Source organism: Prionailurus viverrinus, chromosome A3 (genome assembly GCF_022837055.1).
Source record: "Prionailurus viverrinus isolate Anna chromosome A3, UM_Priviv_1.0, whole genome shotgun sequence".
NCBI lineage: Eukaryota > Metazoa > Chordata > Mammalia > Carnivora > Felidae > Prionailurus > Prionailurus viverrinus.
Window position 1 is genome coordinate 104,583,460 of NC_062563.1, and position 17,220 is coordinate 104,600,679.

Genomic DNA, 17,220 nt, shown 5'->3' on the forward strand with positions numbered 1-17,220 from the left:
GCTCTGAGCTGTCAGCACAGAGCCCGACGCGGGGCTCGAACTCACAGACCACGAGATCATGACCTGAGCCGAAGTCGGATGCTTAACCGACTGAGCCACCCAGGCGCCCCAAGAAACAACTTTTTAATTAACTATTCATTTGGCAGTTAATATTCAATTATTTAAAAATTACACAAAAGCGGAGGGAATAGTATAAAGCACTTCCACGTCTCCATCACCCAGCTTCAACAGCTATCAACTAACTCATGGACCATCTTCTTTTATCCATTCCCCCCCCCCCCCCCCACCCCTTTCTGTATTACTGTGAGGCAAAGTTCGGTCACACCATCTCATCCATAAGCTTTTCACTGTGTACCTCTAAAAGATAAGGATGACTCTTGGGGCACCTGGATGGCTCAGTTGGCTGAGCGTCCGACTTCAGCTCAGGTCATGATCTCACGGTCTGTGGGTTCGAGCCCCACATCGGGCTCTGTGCTGACAGCTCAGAGTCTGGAGCCTGCTTTGGATTCTGTGTCTCCCTCTCTCTCTGCTCCTCCCCTGCTCACACGCTGTCCCTTTGTCTCAAGAATAAAGATTAAAAAAATTTTTTTTTAAGATAATGACTCTTTAGAAGTAAGATTATATCAAAGTCCATCCAAGCAACAACAACAAAACTCTTATTCATAGTCAAATGGAAATGACCTTCACATACCAGAAGACAATGTTTTCTATTGATCATCAGGCTCAGATATTATACAGTTTGAAGTCATGTAGACTTCCTTCTTTTCCTGAGGTTCTGGGACATCCTTGAAATAGCATCATTATGGAGAGCCTCCACTATTCAATCTTCCTAGAAAGGGTCACCGTATGGCTTAGTGACTTGTCTGTGAAAGATATTTAAGATTAATTATGGCTCTTTTATGACTTTGCCAATGTTCTGCTTGGCTAGCGTAAGCTATCTTTGGCTCTTTTATAGAATAGCAGTAAAGATGTTAGCTGACCCTTCAGACATAGTAGAAGCAACTGAAAATCCTGTCATACATCCTGATAGCATGAATTCTTACAAAAATGATAAACTGTATACCTTCTGTGGCTAGACTGAACCACAAATGTCTAGGTGAATTTCACATCCACTATAGAAATACTTTTGTGGATTCCTAGGTATAGAAACTTAATTCTCATTACTCCTGGGTCTACAAACATCTACGGTCAGTGGTAAGAAATCCAGAGCCACAGAAATACAAGGTTTTTTTGAAATAACCTATTTGATCTTCTCACTGAATCCAGAATCCTGTGTCAGCCAAGGTATGACAAGAAACAGATGACATTTTCCTATTAGGATGATTCAAGAAGAGTTCAATAAATGGTTTTCATAAGGGTGTGGGCAAGTTGTAGGAGAGCCACAAAGGATAGTGCAGTACCCCAGAGCTGGTATCTCTGGGACTGTCACCAGCTCTAGGTTTCAAGGGAGGAGGGCAGGAAGTGGCTCCTGGATCCTGGAAGAGACAGCTCTATAGACAGAAGCGTCTAAGAGGAGTTGTGACCGTTGGCCTAGGAACACAGAAATCTCAAGGTGACCCCGCAGGGAGGCGCGCAGAGGGCAGGAATATCCCAACCTCCTTCTCCTCCCCTCTCCAATCTCTAACTGAGGGTTCTTGTTTGCAGAAGCTAACTGGCTGCAGAGGTCAAGGATTCCGCTGATCCAAGTTATGTAGGTCAGCTTCCTGGGCTTAGAGCCAGGTGGAGAAGGGTGGAGTGTGGAGCTGGAGAGCAAGATAGAGGGTATCTGGCACAAATCCCATCTCTAACACCCCCGAGAGACGGTGGTCCAGCCTCTAGTCTAGTCCTGTCCGACTCCGGCCCCAGCCCACTTGGTCCCACAGAGCTCCCAACAAGCCCCTGACTGCTGACATCGTGGCCAAGCTTCGTTCCAGACCGCTGGCTTCAACCAGTCTCACGCTGTGCTTCCCGACTAGGACTGCTCCTCCCCCCCGTTGACTCCTGAGTTGTCCTTCTTCTGTGGCTCCTGTGTATCTGATGCTCAGGGACACTTTTCTGCCTTGGAACTTTTGCTTTTCTCCTTGAACACAGTTCAGACTCTCCTCAAACAACCCTCTTTGCCTATCCTGGCAAACACGTGTCTTGGTCCTCAGTGGCTATCAGAACACCACATTGAGCTCCAGATACCATCAGGCCAGCCTCGGACCCTCACACAGAACCTGAATGTCTTTCCTTTTGTGTTCCAGAGACAGGAGCTCAGTGCTTTAGAGGCATCCAGCTCTCGAAGGAGTCTCTCTGTTGGAAGAGCCATTGTATACCCATCCACTTCTCCCCGTGGAACATGAATTTATGGATTGCTGGCTCCGTAGGAACGTGATCTGGTCCTGCCCATCTCTGCCAGCCTAAGGTCTGGTGAAGGAGCTAACGCGCTGTAAGAGACTGGCTGAAACACAATTTCCTATGACTCATAGCTATTAACCCTGTAACTTCTGCCTGAGGAACAAAACAGGAGTCTGTGAAAGCATCCAGATAATAACTCTTAACAAATTTAAAGATCAGTTCCACATCTCGCCTTAGTCTTTCTTTCTTCAAGATGATCAACCTTCACAGATCGTTAATTCCCTCTCACCACATGGCTTCCAGCCCTCCTGCCACCTTGGACCTGGGGGCCTCTTCTAGGTGCTAATTCTCTCCCTCAAGGCGTCTCACAAAAAACTGAGCAGACTACCCAAATGTTCTTTCATGACTGTAGTGTTAGCAACACCATCGCCATCCCGGATTAGGGTTCTATACTCTTATACGCAAGTTAAGGCAGAATTTGCTTTTACGACAGCCACATGATATTTTTTGAATAAATAAAAGAATATCATATGTATTTGGTTTAACATCAAATGTTTGTTCACTTGACAAACTCGAACTAAGCCATTTCCCCCAGGAACTGTTTTCAACCAACACGCACATGCATACAAACGTCCCTAAAGAGATGATTTAAAATTTGTTCTTTTTAAAAAACAAAATTCTTTGATTCCTTATTCTTTGAAAGTATCATCTTGTTGAGATGACCTGTCTCAAGTCCCCCAAATCTCTATGGATCTTGACTCAATCACCTGACATGTTCGTGTCATATTTACAAATCTGTCAAGTCCCATCTGTGTCTTTATACAATAGAGCCCACCTAATAGGTCTAAGTCTTCTGATTCAAGTATCTGAAAATCTGTTTAATGAGAGGTCATTTAACTCATATTTCTCTGGCTTGCCCACAGGATATCCTGAGAGTCTGGCAAAGCATTGGCCAAAGTCAAGACATACCAATTTCTCCAGACTTTTCTCTTCTAGTAACCTGGTTAAGAAAGGAAGTAAGATTCATTTAGCAAGGCTTAGCCACAGTGAACACAGATAGGCTCCTGGTGACAGTCTGTTTTCTAATTGCTCATAAGCTATCCTGAATAGTCTTTTCTAGAATTTTAACTTAGATTTATATCAATCTTAAGTTCTATAGTTTCCAAAATCTACTTTTTCCCCATTAAAAAAAAGTGCACATTTGTTCATTTATAATTTTCTGACATCTCTTTTGTTCTTGGTTTCAGATCTCTCAAAACTACAAGTACTTCCCAATTCAGACAGAAGATGGGAATATTATAGGAGATGAAGGGCTTAGCTTTCTTTTCATCATCTCTTAGCACCACAGCTCTCTTCTCCAAACTAGAAGCCTGTTTCTTCAAATTCTAAGTGTAGCTAAAAATGGCCTTTGAAATTTTCATTAGATTATTTGTTAAGCCTCATGTTCTGCTGGGACTCAGTCACCCTGACATTTATTAAATGTTATCCTTTTGTATTTATCCTTGGACAAGCATTTCCCTCCCATTACCTCTCTCCTCATTGCTTGTATGTAGCTTAGACCTATGCCCATCAAGGGGGCACACCCATACTCTTATGTCTGGTTTCTTAAAATGTGTCCCAAATCACAGCTTTTTTTTCTGTATCTATTACATTGTCAGAATAATATTCTGCTGCTGACCCCAATAAAAACCCTGAACACCAAAGCTTCGGTATCCTTGTTGGCAACACTTTGCACATACTGTCACACTGTCACATTGTTACATTGTTGGGAGAATTAAGTGCTGTCTGTAGGACTCCACAAAAAGAAAACACCCGGAGTCTTACTGGCTTTTTCTGGACCACACTCCCTACTTTTCCCTTTGCTGATTTTAATCTATATCCTTTTGCAATGTGTATAAAGATTTTACATAAATAAAAAGGTCCTGTGAGTCCTTTTAGCAAATCATCAAACCTGAGGGTGGTCTTGGGGACCCCTAACACAGGCTCCATTTACACATGAAGAAACAGAGCCTCAAGAAAGTTGAATTATAGAGCCAGGGTTGGAACTAAGTTTTTCAGGATTCAAAGATATTTTTCTCTCTACCATAGGACGTCTAATTTTCAGAATTAAAAAAAAAAACCCAAAGCAGACAACTCTTTCTAAAAATAGAGGCTATAGAGTCTATTCTGGGTAAGATGAAGTAAAAGACTTCCCCAGTCTCTCTCACTGAATGTAGCCATAACTCTTGGACAGAGTGAATGGAAAAGCTATTTGAGTAATCTGAAAAATAAACAGTAGCAGGAAGATTGGGGCAAAGGACCAGAATTCAAAGTACCACTAAACTGGTGGTGACTTTCACTTTTTAAAAATGTTTATTTATTTTTGAGAGGGGTGGAGAGTGGAGGGGCAGAGAGAGAGAGGGACAGAGGGTCTCAAGCGGGCTCTGTGCTGACAGTCTGACAGCGGTGAGCCCAATGCAGAGCTTGAACCCATGAGCCACAAGATCATGACCTGAGCCAAAGTTGGAACCACCTACCAAGTGAGCCACCCAGGTGCCCCAACTTTCATTGTTTCCCCTAGTCCTCAAGCTGCTTGTCCCTGCAGGCATATGCAGCAGATGGGGACATCTAAACCCCAGATTTCTTGCTGGAGGATGAAAAAAATGTAGCTCCAGGGAACCAGAAAGTACCAAGGAGGTCATGGAGAAAAAAGGCTTGGAAAAGTAACCTCATAAAGTTTCTTATAAGCTGGGCTCAGCATCCAGGGTGCATATATGAATCTAATGCTAATTATCTTACCTAATGCTTTGAGAACTGAACTAGTACATAGATGAGAATGCAGGTGCCATACTGGTCACTGACTGGTGCATATGTGGGACAGACCAGAAGAGTACTGCAGAGGAGTTTAAAGGAGTTTAGGAGACTAAGCTGACATTGGAACCACAGTGAACCGCAGTGAAAAACCAGGTGCACCACCTGCTAACACAAAAAATATTAAGATTCTCCACTGAGAATGGTAAATTATACACAACATCTAGATAATAAATAACAGCAATTCTACACAGTATTTCCCAGAAAATAGAAGAGGAGAGAAACTTCCCAACTCATTTTATGAGGCCAGCATTACTGTGATATCAAAACTAAGCAAAGACATAACAGGAAAGAAAAACTCTAGACAAACATTTCTCATGAACATAGATCTAAAAATCCCCTATGGAATATTAATAAATTGAACCCAGCAATACATAAAAAGAATAATGTACCATGACCAAGTGGGCTTTATCCTGGGAATGCAAGGCTGGTTCAATACTCAAAAATGAATCGTTACATCAATGATTTTTTTGAATTTGACACCAAAAGCGGAGGAAACAAAAGCAGAAATAAACAAATGGGACTACATCAAACTAAAGAGCTTCTGCACAGCAAAGGAAACCATCAACAAAATTAAAAGGCTACCTATCAATGGGAGAAAACATTTGTAAATCATATATCTGGTAAGGGGTTTAGATCCAGAATTATAAAGAGCTCATACAGTTCAATAGCAAAATGAACAAACAAAAACAAACCAAAAAACCCCAAACCAAACAATCTATTAAAAAATGGGCAGAAGACATGAACAGACATTTCTCGAAAGAAGATGTACAAATGGCCAACAGGCACATGAAAAGATGTTCAACATCACTAATCATTAGGGAAATATAAATCAAAACTAGAATGAGATTTTACCTTATACCTAATGGCTATTATCAAAGAGACAAGAGATAACAAATGCTGGTGAGAACATGGAGAAAAGAAAACCTTTGTGCATTGCTATTGTTGGGAAGGTAAGTTGGTGCATCCACTGTGGAAAACGGTATGGATATTCCTCAAAAAATTAAAAATAGAATTACCATACGATTCATCAATTCTGGGTATTTATTAAAAACCCTGAAAACACTAACTGGAAAAGATAGGTGCACCCCCATGTTAACTGCAGTGTTATTCACAACAGCTAAGAAATGAAAACTACCTAAATGTCCACCAACTGATGAATGCATAAAGAAAATGTGGTATATATAGTTGACCCTTTGTTGACAGTTGACAATGCAGGGAGGTGGGGGGTGGACTTCCTGTGGAGCCAAAAATTCACATATAACTGTTGACTCCCCCAAAACTTAACTACTAATAGTCTACTGTTAATGAGAGTCTTACTAATAACATCAACAGTCAATTAACACATATTTTGTATGTTATATGTATTGTATACTGTATTACAATAAAATAAGCTAGAGAAAAGGAAATGCTATTAAGAAAATCACAAGCAAGAGAAAATATATTGGTACTGTACTGTAAAACAAAAATCTGGGTATAAGTGGATCCACAGAGTTCAAACCCGTGTTGTTCAAGGGTCAACTAGATAAACAATGCAATATTATTCAGCCTTATAAAAAAGAAGGAAATCTTGTCATATGCAACAGCAAATGGATAGACCTTGAGGGCATTATGCTAAATGTAGTAAGTCATACAGATAAAGGCAAATACTATATAATCTCATATATATATCATATATGATATATATGGAATCTAAAAAGACAAAAACAAAAACAAAAAACAAACCAAGCTCATAGACACAGAGAACAGATTGGTGGTTGCTAGAGGTGGGGGATAGGGAGTGGGCAAAATGGAACACGGTCAAAAGGTACAAACTTCCAGGTATAAAAGAAATAAGTCATGGGGATATAATGTATAGGTCAACAATGACAGTTAATAATACTGTAGAGTATATTTGAAAGATGTTAAGGGAATAGATCTTAAAATTTCTCATCAAAGGAAAAAATTCTATCACAATGTATTTGATCACTTAATGTGATCATTTTGCAATTTATACAAATATTGAATCATTATGTTGTACACCTGAAACTAATGTAGTGTTGTATGTCTATTATACCTCAATAAAGAATTAAATTAAAAGCAAAGGGACAGGGACACCTGGGTGGCTCATTCGGTTAAGCGTCTGACTGCTGATTTGATTCAGGTCTTGATCTCATGGTTCATAGGATCAAGCCTTGTGTCAGGCTCCAACCACACTGACAGTGAGGAGCCTGCTTGGGATTCTCTTTCTCCCTCTTTCTCTGCCCCTCCACTGCTTGTGCACATGCTCTCTCTCTCTCTCTCTTCCTCAAAATAATAAACTTAAAAATATGTTTTTAAAAAGTAAAGGGACTAATGACTAAATATATGATAGAAAAATGAGAAAAAGACATGAATGGAAAATTCACAAAAAATAAAATGCTGTCCTTAAATATATAAAAAATATTCAAGTAACTCATAATTAGAGAAATAACAAAACAATGCTGAGATACTATCACTTATCTGATTTGCAAAAATTATATATATAGGTATATAAATATTAAGTTCTCTCAGTGATGAAATGGGAAAACACAAGCTCTCATATATTGCTAATGCAAATGCAAATTGGTAGAACTCATTTGTAGGAATATTTGGTAAAACATAACAAAACTACATATGAAACTCACCATTAAACCCAGAAATTCCTAGAAATATACACTAAAGGTATACCTTTAATAAAAAGAATATATATATCTATAAGGTTACTTGTAATTGTAGCATTATTTATAATTGCAAAATATTGGAAACAATTAATATACATACATACGTACATATATATACATACATGTATATACAACAATGGAGCTCCACGCAACTGGAAAACAAAGAATAAAGAAGATCTGTATGAACCAATATGGAGTGATTTGCAGGACACATGAAAAAAGCAAATTTACAAAAGAAACTATAATATACTATCTTTCATATAATAAATGAACACATAGAAGAAATAAATGAAGACATAGAAGAAAAAATGAATCTTTGTAATTCTTTTAGGAAAGTAGGAATAGAAGTGAACCCTCTTAATTTGATTAGGGACAGCTACACCACACACACACACACACACACACACACACACACACACACCAAAAAACAAAATAACAACAACAAAAAAACCCTTATAGCTAATATCCTACTTAATGGCAGAAAACTAAACTCTTTTTGCCTAATATCCATAACAAGGCACAGATATCTGTTTTCATCACTCTTATTCACTGACATACTAGAAGTTCTAGTCCATGCAATAAGGCAAAACAAAAACAAAAAAATAAGCAAACAAAAAGGCATACAAATCAGAAAAGAAAAAATACAATTTGGAAAGGAAAAAATAAAACTGTCCCTGTTCACTTGCAAACATAGAAAACCTATAAGAAATATACAAAAAAACAAAATCCAAAATCTCTACAATTAATAGCGAACTTGCAAGATCACAGGATACAAGGTTAATACAAAAAATACCAATTGCACTTCTACATATTAGAGTTATATTAAATCTAGGGATTAATGTAAATGATCATGTACGTGAACTGGAAACTGAAATTTAAAACAATATACACTTTACAATAGCTCTCCCTAAAATGAAATATTCAGGCATAAATCTACACAAACATGTACATTATCTTTATGTTGAAAACTAAAAATGCTGATGGAAGAAACCAAGGAAGAACTAATAAAATAGATTAGAGGAGTCAAATAGGGGACATGTGGGTGGTTCAGTAGGTTAAGCCTAATTCTTGGTTTCAGCTCAGGTCATGAGCTCATGGTTCCTGAGTTCAAGTGCCATAACAGGCTTGGCATTGACAGTGAGGAACCTGCTTGGAATTCTTTCTCTCCCTCTCTCTCTCTGCCCCTCCCTGCTCATGCTCTTTCTCTCTCTCTCTCAAAAAAATAAATGAAAAACTTAAAAAAATATGTTATAGAAAAAGAAGAGTCAAATAGTACATTTGTCAAAACTCCCCAAATTAATCCCTAGGTTTAATGTAACTCTAATAAAATCACAGGTTTTTTTGTAGATATAGACAAACTAATTCTAAAATTTATATGAAAGGGCAAAGAAACTAGAATGACTAAAACAATTTGAAAAAGAAGAATAAAGTTGGAGGAATCACCCTATTCGACTTTAAAATTTATTCTGAAGTCACAGTATTCAAGGTGGCACGGTATCATCAAGGGACAGACACATAGATCAATGGAACAAAACAGAGAACTCAGAAACAGACCCATGCAAATGTGCCTCAGTGATTTTTGACAAAGATGCAAAAGGAATTTAATGGAAGAAAAATAGTCTTTCAACACATAGTGCTGAAACAATTGGATATCAATGGTTAAAAGATAAATAAACCTGGCCTAAGCCTCACACATATTCACAAATTAAAGTGAATCATAGATCTAAATGTAAAATATAAAAATCTCAACCTTCTAGAAAAAAAATACAGGGGAAACCTTCATGGCCTGGAATTAAACATTTTTAGTTCTTAGATATGACAACAACAGCACAATCCATAAAAGAGTATTTGACAAATTGGACTTCACCAAAACCAAAAACTTTTCCTTTACAAAGGGCACTGTTAAGACAATGAAAATGCATGCTACAGGCTGGGAGAAAATATTTGCAAATCACACATCCAAGAAAGAATTTGTATCCATAATTTATAAAAAACTCTCAAAACTCAGCAGTAGGAAAACAAATTATCCAGTTTAAAAATGGGCAAAGGATTTGAACAGACGTTACTAAAGAGGATATACAGATGGCAAAAAAAGCATGTGAAAAAAATTTCAATATCATTAGCTATTAGAGAGATGGAAATTAAAACCATCATGAGTTACCCCTATGTCCCTATTGAATGGCAAAAATAAAAAATACTGACAATATTACATGTTGAAGATACTGAGCAACCAACTCTCTCATACGTTAGGGATGCAAAGTTTCTTATAAAGTTAAACAGACAGTTAGTTACCACATGACCCAATAAATTGACTTCTAGGTATTTACCCCAGAGCCGTGGTTCTCAACTGTGGATGAGTTTTGTCCCCCAAAAGACATTTGGCAATGTGTGCAGACATCCTGGTTGGCATAACTTGGGGATTTCTACTGGCATATAGTAAGCAGAGGCCAGAGATATGGCTAAACATCCTACAATGCACAGGGCAGTCCCCTCCAACAAAGAAGTATCTGGCCCAAAATGTCAATAGTGCCCAAACTGAGAAACTGCCCCAGAGAAAAGAAACTTATGTTTATATAATATAGTAACTTGTACATGAGCATTTATAGCATCCCTACTCAATCATCAAAACTGGAAACATCCCAAATGTCCTTCACTGGGTATAGGGATAGGCTATGGTACATCCTTACGGTTGAAAACTATTCACAATGAGGGGCGCCTGGGTGGCTCAGTTGGTTAAGTGTCCAACTTCAGCTCAGGTCATGATCTCGTGGTCCGTGAGTTTGAGCCCTGCGTCGAGCTCTGAGCCTGGAGCCTGTTTCAGATTCTGTGTCTCCCTCTCTCTCTGACCCTACCCCGTTCATGCTCTCTCTGTCTCAAAAATAAACGTTAAAAAAATAAAAAAAAAGAAAACTATTCACAATGAAAAATAACTGCTGATGTCTGCAACAACTTGGCTGAATCTCAAAGAAGACATGCTGAGTGAAGGAAGTCAATATCAAAAGATTACATATTGTATGATTCCATTTATATAACATTCTCAAAAGACAAAAGTACAGTGATGGACAACAGCTCACTGGTTGCTAAGGATTATCAGAAGAAAGAAAGAATGATTATAAAGCCATTCTGTAAGGGATGTTAGGATGGTTAAATTGTTCTGCATCCTGATTGTGGCAGGATGCATGTGTTAAATTCTATACATGTGTTAAAATTCATAGAACTATACATCTTTAAACAAGTTCATTTTGCTGTACTGAAATATGCCACCTTCCTATATCCAGGCTCTTTTTTGTTCATTATGGCAAACTCCAAGCTGAAATGGCTATATTTTATAAGGGTTCCCTGTACTGAGACCTTGTCCAAGGACCCGGCCTTGATTTCCTCCTTCGAAAGTCACCTCTTCCCTTCTTGGGTTCCAGGAGAGGTGTGTTTTCCCCTCTGTTACACATCCTACTGGTGTGATTATTTGCCCATGTGACTTCTCCCTAACCACAAGGTGATCAGGAAGGCAGGAGCTGTGGTTCATGCATCTTGGAATTTCCACAGCACCTAGCGTAGCATCAGGGCTCAGTATGCATTTGTGAACTGAAATGCATTTCTTAACTGAAAAGTTAAGAGAGCCTTGGTTCCCAGGAGCGTAAACCCACTGGGACCAAGAGCAGAAAGAAGGGAGGTTGCCTGCAATTTATGACAAGTAGGCAGCCTATATCCATGGCCTGAGCTGCATAATAAGCAAGACGATGAAGCAAAAGGACTAAGTTGGACCTCTAGTGTCAGAGAAGATAAACAAAGCTTATTAATTCATGGTAATACCAGCATGGTATCAGAACAGTTTTCCCCAGCAACAACCCAGTTCTCTCACTGTGATGAAGTGCTCTGCCTTCTGCCTCAGACTTTAGCCACTTGGGATCTGCATTATTGCCTTGTAAAATTGATGGGAAGTGGCACCATCTCTTAGTTTAAGGAATTTCTGCCGCATTAGCAAAAAAGCATTGGCTTTGCAATTTCTAAAGGCATTCCCTGCAATAGGAAAGTGATTAAAAATTGGACCAGTCTGGAACGATGCTCATCTTTAGTCCTTATAATGCACCTGCCCAGTCTCCTCCAAGCCATCAGTTCCATGTGTAAGCTATCAGCTTCTATAAGAGAGGAAGTTTTATTTATATTTCATTGGAAAAGCAGGGAGAGGCAACTTCAGTGTCTTTTTCTTTGATCACTCAAGGAAGTTGTTCAAGATCAGATTATCTTTTCCTTCCAAACTGCCTGGAGATGTTAATTAAAAAATTTTTTTTTCTTAAATCCAATCTACTCAATATTCCTTGTGTGTTAAATGCTTCTCTTCTCAAGAAAGGTGGCAGGCACCGTGGCACATGGATCATTCTGGTAGCTCAGAGCTCTCTGGGAGAAGATCGTTGAGGACGAAGGTGATCTTTTCTTTCTGAGTCTTTGGACACAGAGGAGCCCAGAACGGCCTGCTCTTCACCACCACGTTCTGTGGCGGGGGAACATGTTTCTCTTCATGGGGGATGAGTCTCACAGCAAAGTGATGGTGGGACATGGGCTGGTGTCATGGCAGATCAAATACAGCAGGTGTGCTAGAAGGGAGAGATGAGCCACAGACAGCCAGACCCAAGGCACCCCCTACTTTATGCCTCTTTAGAAAACTCTAGATGTAGCTATATCCTGGCCTCCTCAGCACTGGGAAATGAAGAAGCACAGGAAATTCATCTGTAGGAAATAAAACTCAACAAGCCAAGAAGGAGACAGAGGGAAAGCCCTGGAGAAGGTAAACTTGAGACATCTTTTCACCAGTATGCTGAATACCAGTGCTTGGACACGGGGGAAACCAGAGCTCTGGTTCTGAACCCTGAGGATAGACTGAGAGGGAGGTAAGTGCTTTTTCTTCTATTTGGGGGTCTTATAGCCAGCTGCAGAATTCAAGCTATCCTGTGATTGCCATATTCTGCCAAACTCACTCTCTGCCTTGTGGTGTCGCAGCGCACTGGTCTTACCATGTTCAGTGGGAGTGGGAAAATTCAGAAAGCAAAGCTTTGCAGGCAGAGATGAGGCCATTCCCTTGGGGCTCTTTCCACAATCCACTGTTTAGACTGGCTCAGAATGATACTATACTCCTACTTTATGCAGACAGGTTAAGCAACTTGTAGAAAAGCATTCAGCCAGGTCTTCTTTCTGACTTGTTTTAACCCATAATTAATCCCAACATCCCGCCACTCCCAATTCCCTATCTGTCCTTGGCTTTGCAACCATCATCACCATCCATCTTCAGAACGTTTTTCATCTTGCAGAACTGGAACTCTGTACCCAGTAAATAATTCCTCATTCTTGCTTCCCCACGGTCCCTACCTTCTCTACTGTCTCTAGGAATTTGAACTACTCTAGTACCTCATAGAAGTGGCCTCATGCGGTACATGCCCTTTTGTGACTGGCTTATTTCATTTAGCCTAATGTCTTCAAGGTTCATCCACGTTGTAGCATACACCAGAATTTCCTTCTCTTTTTAAAGCCGAATAATATTCCACTGTATGTGTATACCATATATTGTTTATCCATTCATACATCGATGGGCACTTGGGTTGCTACAACCTTTCGGCTATTTCAAACAGTGCTCCCATGAACATGCATGTACAAGTAACTGTTCAAGTTCATTGAATTACCGCTTTCAGTCCTTTTGGGTGTATGCCCAGAAGTGAAATTGCTGGACCACACAGTAATTCTGTTTGTTACATTTTTGAGTAATTGCCACACTGTTTATCATAGTGGTTGGACCATTTTACGTTCCCACCAACAGTGTACCAGTGTTCTTGTTTCTCCACATCCTTGCTAACATGTGTTATTTCATTGTTTTTTTACAGCTGCCATCTTAATGAACGTGAAATGGTATCTCATTGTGACTTTGATTTGTATTTCTTTAATCATTAGTGATGTTGAGCATCATATCATGTACTTATTGGCCATTGGTAGATCTTTGGAGAAATGTTTGTTTAAGCCATTTGAACGTTTTTGAAAAAGGTTATTTTTCTTGTTTAGTTTTAAGAGTTCTTTCTATATTCTGGATGTTAATCGCCTACCGGATACGTAATTTGTAAATATTTTTATCTCAACCTGTGGGGTGCCTTTTTTACTCTGTTGATAGTGTCAGTTGATGCACAAAAGCTTTAAATTTTGATAAATTACAATGTGTCTATTATTTTGTTGTCACCTGTGCCTTTGAAGTCATATCAAGAAACCACTACAAGTAGAATCTCATCGCTTTTCCCCTAAGTTTTTTTTCTCGAAGTTTTATAGTTTTAGCTCTTGCAGTTATGTCTTTGGTCTATTTTGAGGTAATTTTTATATGTCAAGTTAGGTAGAGGTCCAACCTCATTCTTTTGCATGCAGATATCCAATTTTCCCAGCACCATTTGTTGAAAAGACTATGCTTTCCCCATTGAATGATCTTGGCACCCTTGTCAAAAATCATTTGACTAAATATGTGAAGGTTTATTTCTGCATTTTCTATTCTATTTCATTGATCTGTATGTCTGTCTTTATGCCAGTACCACATTGTTTTGATTACTAGAGCTTTCAAACCAGGAAGTGTGAGATATCCAAATCTTTTCTTCTTTTTCAAGATTATTTTGTCTATTTGGGGCCCCTTAGAGATCCCATGTGAATTTTAGGATGAATTTTTCTATTTATGAAAAAAATCATTGGGATTTTGGTAGAAATTACATTAAATCTATAGATATCCTCAGGTAATATTGTCATCTTAAAAATATTAAGTCTTTCAATCCATCAACACTGTATTTCTTTCCATTAATTTATGTCTTCTTTGATTTATTTCAGCACCATTTGATGGTTTTCAGTGTACAAGTCTTTTATCTTCTTGGTTGAGTTTATTCCTAAGGTTTTTTTTTTGTACTATTGTAAATGGAATTGTTGTCTTTTTTTCTTTTTTTGGATTTGTTCATTGTTAGTGTACAGAAATGCAACTGATTTCTGCACGTTGATTTTCATGTCTTGCAACTTGGCTAAGTTAGTTTATTAGTTCTGTGAGTGTGTGTGTGTGTGTGTGTGTGTGTGTATGTCTGTAATCTTAGGGTTTCCTAGAAATAATATTATATCATATGTGAATAGAGATAATTTTACTTCCTCTTTTCAAATTTGGATGCTTTTTATTTCTTTTTCTAGTCTGACTACTATGGCTAGAACTTCCAATACTATGTTGAATAGAGGAGATGAAAGTGGACATCCTTGCTTTATTCCTGGGATGAAGGAAAAGACTTCAGTCTTTCAACACTGAGTGAAAGATGATGATTGTGGGTTTTTCATATATTCACTTTATTATATTGATGTAGTTTCCTTCTATTCCTAATTTGCTGAGTGTTTTTATCATGAACGGGTGGTGAATTTTTTCAATGCTATTTCTGCATCAATTAAGATGACCATGTGTTAATGAGCATTCTGTTAATACGGAAATTACAGCGATTAATTTTTCATTATTGAACCATCCTTGCATTCCAAGAGTAAGTCCCATTAGGTCATGGTGTATACTTCTTTTAATAGGCTGTTGAGTTTGGCTTGCTAGTATTTTGTTAAGGATTAGCATTTTGTAGTTTTAACCATATAAGTCCTATACAAGTTTTGTTAGATGTATACCTAATTGTATCAGTTGCATAAACCATACCTGGTATTGATTTAAAAAATTTTTCTGTTAATGTGCTCATTGCTAGCATATGAAAGTTCAATTAATTTTTGTATGGTGGTCTTGTATTCTATGACCTTGTTGAACTCATTTAGTTCTAGGACTTTTTTTTTGTTTGCTTGTTTTCACATATTTCTTGGAATTTTTTAAATAGACAATGATATCAGGGCACCTGGGTGGCTCAGTCGGTTCAGTGTCCAACTCTTGATTTAGGCTCAGGTCATCAGAGCCCTGCATTGGGCTCCATGCTGGATGTGGAACCTCCTTAAGATTCTCTCTCTCCCCGCCCCCCGTCCCTCCCCACTAGTGTCTCTCTCTCTCTCTCTTTCTCTCTCAAAAAATAAAAATGAAAAATAGACAATGCTATCATTTATAAATATGGACTTTTATTTCTTCCTTTCTGATCTGAAAGCATATGCTTTTAATTTCCATTTCTTGCCTTCTTGAACTGGCTAGAATTTCCAGTATTATATTAAATTAAAATGGTGAAACCAAACATCCTTGCCTTATTCCTGATATGAGGGGGAAAGCATTCATTATTTCACCACTAGGTATGATGTTAGCTATTGAATTTCTACAGACGAACTTCACCAAGTTGAGGAAGTTGAACTCTCTTCCTATTTGTCTGACAGTTGTTTTCGTGAATGGGTATTGAATTTTGTCAAATGCTTTTTCTGTATCAATTTATATGATCCTGTAATTTTTTTTCACTGAGCCTATAATACTGATAACTAAATTGGTTGATTTGTAAAAATTGAACCAGTCTTGCATCCTTGGAGTAAACCACACTTGTCACAATGTATCATTCTTTTTCTTAATATTTTGTTTGGGACTTTTATGTTTATATTTATTTATAAGGAATATTGGTCTGTATTTTTCAATTTTTGTTTGTCTATGTTTGGTATGGTATTAGGGAAATACTAGCTCCATAAAATGAATAGTTTTTACTCCTGTTGCACTTTCTGGAAGTAATTGTGCAGAATTGTTGTTAATTCTTCTTTGAGTGTTAAATAAAATTCTTCAGTGAATTCTGGAGACTGGAGTTTTCTTTTTCTAAGTTAAAATTTAAAATTTAAATTATAAAATTTGAATTCTAAATTCAAATCTTTTAAGTTTAAAATTACAAATTCAATTTCCTTAATAGTTATAACATTATTCAAATTATCTACTTCATATTGAGTATGGTAATTTGTGTTTTTGAAGAATTACCTCATTTCATCTAAGTTTTAAAATTATATGCATCGAGTTTTCTTAGTATCCCCTTATCATTTTGATGTATGCAGGGTATCTACTCATATCATCTGTTTTATTCCTGATATTAGCAATTTCTGTCTTCTCTTTGTTAGTTGTGTTAGGGGCTCATAATTTTATTGCTCTTTTTAAAGCAAAAAAGCAATGAAACGTTGCTTCACTGTTTTCCTTTATTTTTTCTTGTTTTCAATTTAATTGATTCATGCTCCTGTCTTTATTATTTCATTCCGTCTGCTTTCTTTGGTTTTATCTTGCTCTTCATTTTTTACGCCCTTGAGGTGATAGCTTAGGTTAGCTTAGGTTACTGATTTGAGATTTCCCCTCCATTTAATGTAAGCTATAAATTCTCTCAGCAATGTTTTATGTGTGTTCCACAAATTCGATATGTTGTATTTTCATCGTCACCCAGATCAATGT

The 17,220-nt window shown here is 37.9% G+C and overlaps 2 protein-coding genes across 2 annotated transcripts in view; one reads left to right on the top strand and one right to left on the bottom strand.

Moving 5' to 3' along the window:
- Nucleotides 1-2,402, top strand: part of LOC125162402 (uncharacterized) — a 35,622-nt gene extending 33,220 nt beyond the window's left edge. The window contains exon 4 of the mRNA XM_047853366.1: nucleotides 2,226-2,402. The gene's annotated coding sequence lies outside the window, so the exon portion shown is untranslated. The remainder of the gene's footprint in view (nucleotides 1-2,225) is intronic.
- The window catches only part of ACOXL (acyl-CoA oxidase like), a 312,998-nt gene that overhangs the window by 28,563 nt on the left and 267,215 nt on the right, over nucleotides 1-17,220 (bottom strand). The gene's annotated exons all lie outside the window — the stretch shown is intronic.